Here is an 8,892-nt window from a genome sequence, read left to right as displayed (position 1 = left end):
AAGATAGCTATTGGTTTTAAATGCTTAAAATGACCGAAAGAAATGATCGGCAAAAAATTCTAATCAGAAATAAAGAGTCATCAGATGCCATGATTTTGCAAAAAAAGCTTTTTATCAGATGGATCTGTCTGCTGGAAAAATTTACAATCCTCCTTCAGTCACTTGGTTTTGAAACATTCAAATTCTCGATAAGTTGGAACAAATACGATAAATGTTTACATGCAACAAACTTGCATATAATCTTTTTTGCTCAAAGTTGAATAATAGAATTATTTTAGATCGAAATACAGAAAAATCTTGAAAACAAAAGGTGATACAATTCTCATCTTCTACGGTTTGACTTTCGGTGTTGAAATTTTTTTAAATTTCCAAGAATTTTTCACTTCTTTTAATAAAATACATTTCACGTCATTTATTCCACCCACCGGTATTTTTGGAAAAATCGAATGGGAGGGTGACAAAAAACGAATTTTTAATCTTGTTGCTTGTTGCTTGTTGGAAACAAATAATACATTGTAAATTACCAAAACATCTGCTGAATGTAAAACACCGATCGTCAAGAAAGTTTGAAAACAAAATTTCCAGTTTGTTCAATATGCCGTTTTTGTTAATCTACTTAATAAACAAACTAAATCTTATCATGGATTGACAGGGCGAAGTTGAACTAATATAATAAACCATTCGAAAACTGTTTAAAAAAAAATCATAAGATAGTTTTTATAGTTCGTAGAACGACCTTTTTAGTTTTGAAGTGCTATATTTTCTTCATTTTTAACATTATACAAATTCTATTTAAATAAAATTTATTTTTATTTTCAAACATAATCAAGTTCCTGGTGGTTGAATGATCTCGACAATTAAATCGCATCTTTCTTATTTTAAGTTAATTCTCCTTAAGTTGCCGCCACACAGCACTATAAACGTTTTGGGGGCAACTAAACATATCCGAACAATCTTGGCTCGGTTAAGGGTGCAAAACGGAAAGATTTCTTTTCGTTTCGTTTTTATTACATTTTTGTTTCGGAAGAAATAAATTTTCACGAATTCATGTGCTCCAGCAGCAGACGGCTCAGCCACATCATGAAATATGCCGAAAATGAACCAAAACCAACCGAGGGGAAGGGTTTTCCTTTTGCCACTTTCTCTGTAACTCTCAAATTGGTTTCTTTAGGAGCCAAGCCCCGGCAACAGGATGTGGGAGGAATAAAAGCGAAAGGATCAAGAATGCTAATCTTGGCTGCCGTCATGACAATAACATTGTAAAATTTTGCAGATTTCAAACAAGGCAGAAAATAACGATTTAGCTTTGATATTTGACGGGAAGCGTTGGGATGTCTCTTTTTTGATAGAATAAATTTTAAATAAGATTTCTTTTGTTTTGTTTTTTTTTTTTTAAATTCGGTTTCACGATAAAAATTTATATTTAGTTTATGACTCTTAAAAAACAAATATATTCTGAACACCCCGAAGATTTCAAAACAAAGGAACAAAATATTTGCAAATTCCGCAAAGAAAATGATGACTACGATGATGTATGTTGCTGGCTTTCCACCCACGACTTGTCTTGTAGTAGGAGCAGCCCAGCTGGGTAGATGGGTACGTCACACTTGCTTTGCATGTAAATAAATCTTGGTCTCGGGAAGATATGGATGGTCTAAAAACGGTTGAAGTGCTGTTTTCTCCCCTCAGCAGCAAGCAAATCTCGACTCGCAAAACCGACTGTCAGCGGCGCGAGATGAAAAGTTCAAATGTGTAATTTATTTAAATTCTTTAATGCTTTTGCTTCCCATCTGCCAGTTATTTGTTTTCCCTCAACCGAAAGTGAAACTCGTTTGCAACTTTTTTTTTTTCATGGAGTTTAGTGGGTAGTGATTGTGGCTGTAAAATAACAAATAACAATCTGATTTGATTAACAAAATCAATTTATGAGGGGTGTTTGTTATCACAATGCATTTCGAAAACATCAAACTTGAAGCTAGTCTAGTAAAGGTTCTTTACAGAAATCCAGATTGAAATGTCGAAATTCCATAGAGATATTGATACAAAAAATTTGAATTTTGCATTAAATTTGAAGCTCTAAAAGGTAAAGGGTTATAGTTGCAAGTTTTTAATTTTTTTTTTAAATTTGTCATGTCAAACTATTTTCATCATATAAATCATCGAATGGTATGGTATAATTTTTAAATAGGACGAATCTTACCCTCATACTTTTTCGATCAAGTGAATACAACCCAATTCAGAGAATATAAGAAAGAAAAAAACTATTTTGATCATTAAGGAACTGGTTTTGTCATTTCTGTCAATTGTGTCACTTTTGTCATTCATGTCATTTTTTGTCATTTTTGTCATTTTTGTCATTTTTGTAATTTTTGTAATTTTTGTAATTTTTGAAATTTTTGAAATTTTTGTAATTTTTGTAATTTTTGTAATTTTTGTAATTTTTGTAATTTTTGTAATTTTTGTAATTTTTGTAAATTTTGTTATTTTTGTAATTTTTGTAATTTTTGTAATTTTTGTAATTTTTGTAATTTTTGTAATTTTTGTAATTTTTGTAATTTTTGTAATTTTTGTAATTTTTGTAATTTTTGTAATTTTTATAATTTTTGTAATTTTTGTTATTTTTGTAATTTTTGTCATTTTTGTAATTTTTGTAATTTTTGTAATTTTTGTCTTTTTTGTCTTTTTTGTCATTTTTGTCATTTTTGTCATTTTTGTCATTTTTGTCATTTTTTGTCATTTTTGTCATTTTTGTCATTTTTGTCATTTTTGTCATTTTTGTCATTTTTGTCATTTTTGTCATTTTTGTCATTTTTGTCATTTTTGTCATTTTTATCATTTTTGACATTTTTGTCATTTTTGTCATTTTTGTCATTTTTGTCATTTTTGTCATTTTTGTCATTTTTGTCATTTTTGTCATTTTTGTCATTTTTTTCATTTTTGTCATTTTTGTCATTTTATTTTTGTCAATTTTGTCATAAGCATTAGCATAGCATTAGCATAGCATTAGCATAGCATTAGCATAGCATTAGCATAGCATTAGCATAGCATTAGCATAGCATTAGCATAGCATTAGCATAGCATTAGCATAGCATTAGCATAGCATTAGCATAGCATTAGCATAGCATTAGCATAGCATTAGCATAGCATTAGCATAGCATTAGCATAGCATTAGCATAGCATTAGCATAGCATTAGCATAGCATTAGCATAGCATTAGCATAGCATTAGCATAGCATTAGCATAGCATTAGCATAGCATTAGCATAGCATTAGCATAGCATTAGCATAGCATTAGCATAGCATTAGCATAGCATTAGCATAGCATTAGCATAGCATTAGCATAGCATTAGCATAGCATTAGCATAGCATTAGCATAGCATTAGCATAGCATTAGCATAGCATTAGCATAGCATTAGCATAGCATTAGCATAGCATTAGCATAGCATTAGCATAGCATTAGCATAGCATTAGCATAGCATTAGCATAGCACTAGCATAGCATTAGCATAGCATTAGCATAGCATTAGCATAGCATTAGCATAGCATTAGCATAGCATTAGCATAGCATTAGCATAGCATTAGCATAGCATTAGCATAGCATTAGCATAGCATTAGCATAGCATTAGCATAGCATTAGCATAGCATTAGCATAGCATTAGCATAGCATTAGCATAGCATTAGCATAGCATTAGCATAGCATTAGCATAGCATTAGCATAGCATTAGCATAGCATTAGCATAGCATTAGCATAGCATTAGCATAGCATTAGCATAGCATTAGCATAGCATTAGCATAGCATTAGCATAGCATTAGCATAGCATTAGCATAGCATTAGCATAGCATTAGCATAGCATTAGCATAGCATTAGCATAGCATTAGCATAGCATTAGCATAGCATTGGCATAGCATTAGCATAGCATTAGCATAGCATTAGCATAGCATTAACATAGCATTAGCATAGCATTAGCATAGCATTAGCATAGCATTAGCATAGCATTAGCATAGCATTAGCATAGCATTAGCATAGAATTAGCATAGCATTAGCATAGCATTAGCATAGCATTAGCATAGCATAGCATTAGCATAGCTTTAGCGTAGCATTTTACTGGTTAGGATTCACAATCAATTTCTCCTATTGTTCGCAGATACAGTTCTTGGCTTAACTATTTCAATACCTAAAATGAATGGACAATAATAACAAAAAACAGTCTTGAAAGATTTGTCACAACAATCGGAGGCTTTTAAAAATTAACAAATGTATTCGAATCGGTAGAAACAACGATGCAACTCAATCCCCAAAGCAGATCAAACTCATCAACCGTAGCCATCGCTGAAGCTTTCAACAATGAAGGATCGAAAAGATAAGCCGTTCATTGTTCAATCCGGTAAAACACGGCTTTCGTTCGAGGGGCCAAAAAAACAACAACAACTTCGGTCCTCCTCTGATGGTCCCAGGGATAAAATCCCGATAATTTTAATCCGCTAATGGACGCAACGCCCTGTAGCACACTGCTGGTAACGAAAAATCCTTTCGACCGTGTTCGCAAAAATCAAATCCTTTTAATGCATTTGCTTCATTACGCGTGTTTATCCATTATCGAGAATGGGCGGTCAGATCCCATGGGTGTTGTTGAAGTGGGAGATCATCAACCTTCCATCGCATCAAGTCATCGAACTTCTCTTTTGCTGGCTGTTAATCTTTAAAAAAGGTTCTACACACCAAGTGTTATTGAAATTAATGCCCAAGATTTTTGGTGAAGTATATACTTATGTTAAAAGTGTTTAAAAGGAACATTTCCCGACAGTTCAGGCTAACGAAATTTTGGGCATGAGTTTTTAATTGATATTTTCTTTGAAAACAAGTTTATTTCAATCAACGACGTGAAAACTATTTTTGATTGGATACCAGTGATTGAAATCCTCACCAATTTTCTCATCAGAGGCATTCAAAATACACACTTTGAGGCCTCGCATAGCTATACAGGAGACGATACATATACATTCATTCAAACCTCCCCCCATGAGGAGGATCTGCTCTGAGAGACACTATCCGTTTGCTGCCCCGAACGAACTCTCTCAACGTTCGGTTGCTACATGATGCATGAAGAAGACGAGGCACACATACTCATTTACGTTGTTGAATTTGAATAACTCGAGCCGACCGCAAAGGTTGAGGCAACAACAAAAACAACCGAACTTATTGCGTTGCACGGCCCGCAACGTATGGTGAAAGAGGGGGGAAGAAAAAGAAATGAAAAAACTAGCTGCCTGCGTGCGGTTGCTGTGCAATAATAGCAATAGCAGAAAAACCTCACGCATTCGATCCAGGCACAAACGAGGAGACTCGGGTTTGCTCTGCCTTTTGAATTCGGTTCCCTCAAGGTTGTGACAGGAGATGGGTGAGAGCCATTCGTTTGGTTTTTTGGATTCGCTGCCTCGAATGTATATTGCTTCATGAAGGCGGCCATGTTGAGAGCGTATACATCATCGGTTTTGTCGTTTTCGCTGCCTCAAAGCAACCTTTGCTTCCGAGTAAAGCGTTGAGCGAGAGATGGTTGATCAACTCATGCTCAGCAAAATTCAATCACTGTTGGATACTAAATAGTTTAAAATAAACAAAGAGGAATGAGGAACGCAAAGATATTTTTTGAAAATAAGTAAGATTAAAGATATTTTAGTTGTCCTAGATTTATGCCAGCGTTCATCCAGTATACTCCACGAGTATATTTTCTCTCTCCAACATGCTTTATCGGAGTCTTAATGCAGCTTTAAATTTCAAGCCACACCTATGCAAACAATTAACTCTTATTCTTCCTTAATCCTATCAAACCGTTTTTTGGCATGAAAAGTAATTCTAATAAAATTTTCAACGTTTTTGAAACTGTACCTTTTCTTCAGTGCTGAAACAAACAGCTCAGTTAGTGGGCGCATTCTGAGAAATCAGAGCGAATAAGAAATAATCATGCTTTTTAACTGTCCACGCAAAAGTTAGAAAGGAAACAACTAACAGTGAGTATGATCTGTGCTACCTACAATACATAAGCAAATCAATGGAAAGTCTAGAAATTTTGTGAAGGTCCAAAAATGGGACACTTTTTACCATGATATCTCATTTTTAGACCTTATATCACCTAAACTGTGTTTCAAAGCCAACAATTCATCAATTAAGTGTTAATCTTATATTGGAGCATAATTTAGAACTAATTTTGAGCATTTCTTATATTTTTTGATGACTAATAGATACTGAAATTTTAGTGATTTTTCATAACGTTAAAAAGCTGTTATAATTTATCCTGATAATTTATTATTTTATATTTAATTTTTGATATTTTTTTTATTTTTCTCAAAAAATCACGCTACTAATAGGTGTTTTTGATCAAGGTTTAATAAAAGGAACCAACTCGGTACCAAAACAGGAAAAGTAGGTTCAAAGTTGGAAATGTTGATCATTCATATTTTTGTAAATCTTTAATCTTTCGTTTGTTTAAAATTCCCATTGAAACTTGCAAATAAAATCATAAACTATGTATAATTGGGCTTTCTGACAAATAAAAAAAAACTCCCGTTCATTTATGACAAACTTATGGATTGAGAAACAGCACCGCTTGAAGGTTCCAACTTATCCTTCACGCAGAAAAATAAAATTTAGTTTCAAAGGAAAGTGCCGCAAAAACAAAGGATTTTTTCCTATGATTTTGGGACAAATAAAAATTCCTTTGATTCAAATGCATTTTCTTTTGTTTCAAAGAAATGCTTTCCTTTGAATCAAAACTTTTTCTTTGTTTCAAAAAACTAAATGCTTTTGATTCAAAAACCTTTTAGTTTGATTTTATATATTTTTTATTTAATTCAACGGTATTTGGATTTCAATTTTAAAGCATTTGTTCTTCAATATTATTTTTTATTCCTAAAAATTCTAGTACTACATATTAGTTTTTGTCCTATTGGAAATAAAAAGAAATCAAATATGGTTTGAAACATTTTATTTCTCTGTAAGTTTTTTTTCTCTGTAAGTAGATGTTCTATCTTTCACCACTTCACATCATCGATTTTCCCTTATATTGAATGTTTAAACCGGTTCATCTGTAAATAAAGAGTAGAAAAAAATGTATACATGAATTTTTTACATAGCACACATAATACAAATTTATTACAATGACGACATTAAGCTAAATAATTCTAACAATAAAAAAAATATATTATTTTACATACTGAACTTGTACTTACTGAACGATATTTGTTGCTAGACAGTTGCTTTCGAACAAAAGGGTTTTGGCGTCAGCCGTTGTGTCTCCCTGGACCGGATCGGAACCGATTGCAACCGCTTATAGCCGGAGGACTGGAACAGTCAGCACAGTTACCTCTTCAAATTGGTTGGACGAATGGTTGCCCTAAAAAATGTTGTTATGTTGACAGTTTATTGAAAATTGAATTGATTTTGAAAGACCTACCTTGGAGTCCACTATAGTTTGCCCTCTCGTAGCTGTCGGAATTTTCCGCTCTTGAATCCGATGCTGTCTGGGGTTGCACGGCAGGAAGATTCCGCTGATATAAATAAGTCTGACTGGTTATCGGAAAAGCTTTTCCCCGACCCGTTCACCAAACAGAAGCTAATGAAGGTGTGTCGACTATTTGACGAAAAAATACTTTGATTCAAAAAAACATTCATCTAAATCAATGAATTTTTACATTGAATCTGCGTCAAAAAATAAATTCTTTAAATTTAAATTAAATACTTTGATTTTAAAACCTGGAACATTGGTTTAAAGGAAAAATAGTTCGGTTCAATATAAAATTTACTTAAATCAAGGAAAAAGGATTTTGTTTCAATGTACGCAAGGTTTTTGAATTAAAGATGTATTTTTTTTTATATCAATGGTACTACTTTTCGCTGCGTGTTTAATAGTTAAAATGAACGACTCTTTTTTCTGTCGTCTGATACAAAATTTGAAATCCTTTCGTTTTCGTATAATAAATTTCGTCACAATCTTATGCTTTTTTATTAATAAAACAATTGCTAAAATATTAGTAGGTAAATAAACCCATTTTTCTGTCATCTGATTCGAAATTTGTATTCGAGAGTCAATTGTCAGTGTTGTAAAACACTCGTGAAAGAATTTTCGTCTGGATATCATGCATAATAAAGCATTTATTACATAAACATTAAACAGTTTTTCTGTCGTCTAATGGATCGTTTGAAATCTGGAATCGATTTCTCGTCCTGTAAAACTCTCAAGTTTGAATTTATGCCTCGATGTGATGCCCAATTACGTAATTATTGCAAAAATATTACAAAATATTATGAACGATCAATATTGCCAAACCTTTGTCAAAATTTGATACCTGAAATCAACTACCTGTGTTGTATAAATCCCATGTGAAAATTTTCTTTATAATCCGATGAATAATCAAGAAAATATCGCAAAACTGGAAACAAATAATATGGACACCCCTAACCCAAAACTTAACACTTGAAGCAATAGAACGTCCCTTTTAACTCTTATGTGGGAATTATCTTTATCTAATGTATAATAACGTCAATATCGATAAATCATTAACCAATTGATAAGGACTGAAAACATCCTTCCTGGCCTTATTGAGCATCCACGCCAAATTTCACCTCTCTGGGATTTTAAACGGCTGAGCCTACACAGTAAACGAAAATTACCGAGTTCGGTAATTTTTTTACCGAAATCCTAACATGTGTAAATCGTTAAACTGTTCGGTAATTTTTTCGGTAAAAAATTAACGAACATCGGTAAATGAAGAATCGATTTACCGATGTTCGTTTATATTTTACCGAAAAAATTACCGAACAGTTTAACGATTTACACATGTTAGGATTTCGGTAAAAAAATTACCGAACTCGGTAATTTTCGTTTACTGTGTATGAAG

At 32.7% G+C, this 8,892-nt stretch overlaps 1 long non-coding RNA gene across 1 annotated transcript; it reads right to left on the bottom strand.

The window, feature by feature from the left end:
- Nucleotides 1-6,967: 6,967 nt before the first annotated feature.
- On the bottom strand, nt 6,968-7,635 carry LOC129744843 (uncharacterized). Its single transcript, XR_008737006.1, has 3 exons — nt 7,449-7,635; nt 7,225-7,388; nt 6,968-7,080 (listed from the first exon to the last, which is right to left on the bottom strand). It is a non-coding gene; the product is annotated as an uncharacterized LOC129744843 (long non-coding RNA).
- Nucleotides 7,636-8,892: the final 1,257 nt, after the last annotated feature.

This window comes from Uranotaenia lowii, chromosome 2 (assembly GCF_029784155.1).
Source record: "Uranotaenia lowii strain MFRU-FL chromosome 2, ASM2978415v1, whole genome shotgun sequence".
Taxonomy (NCBI): Eukaryota; Metazoa; Arthropoda; class Insecta; order Diptera; family Culicidae; genus Uranotaenia; species Uranotaenia lowii.
Note: the sequence above shows the minus strand (reverse complement) of the source record. Positions and strands in the feature narration are given on the sequence as shown.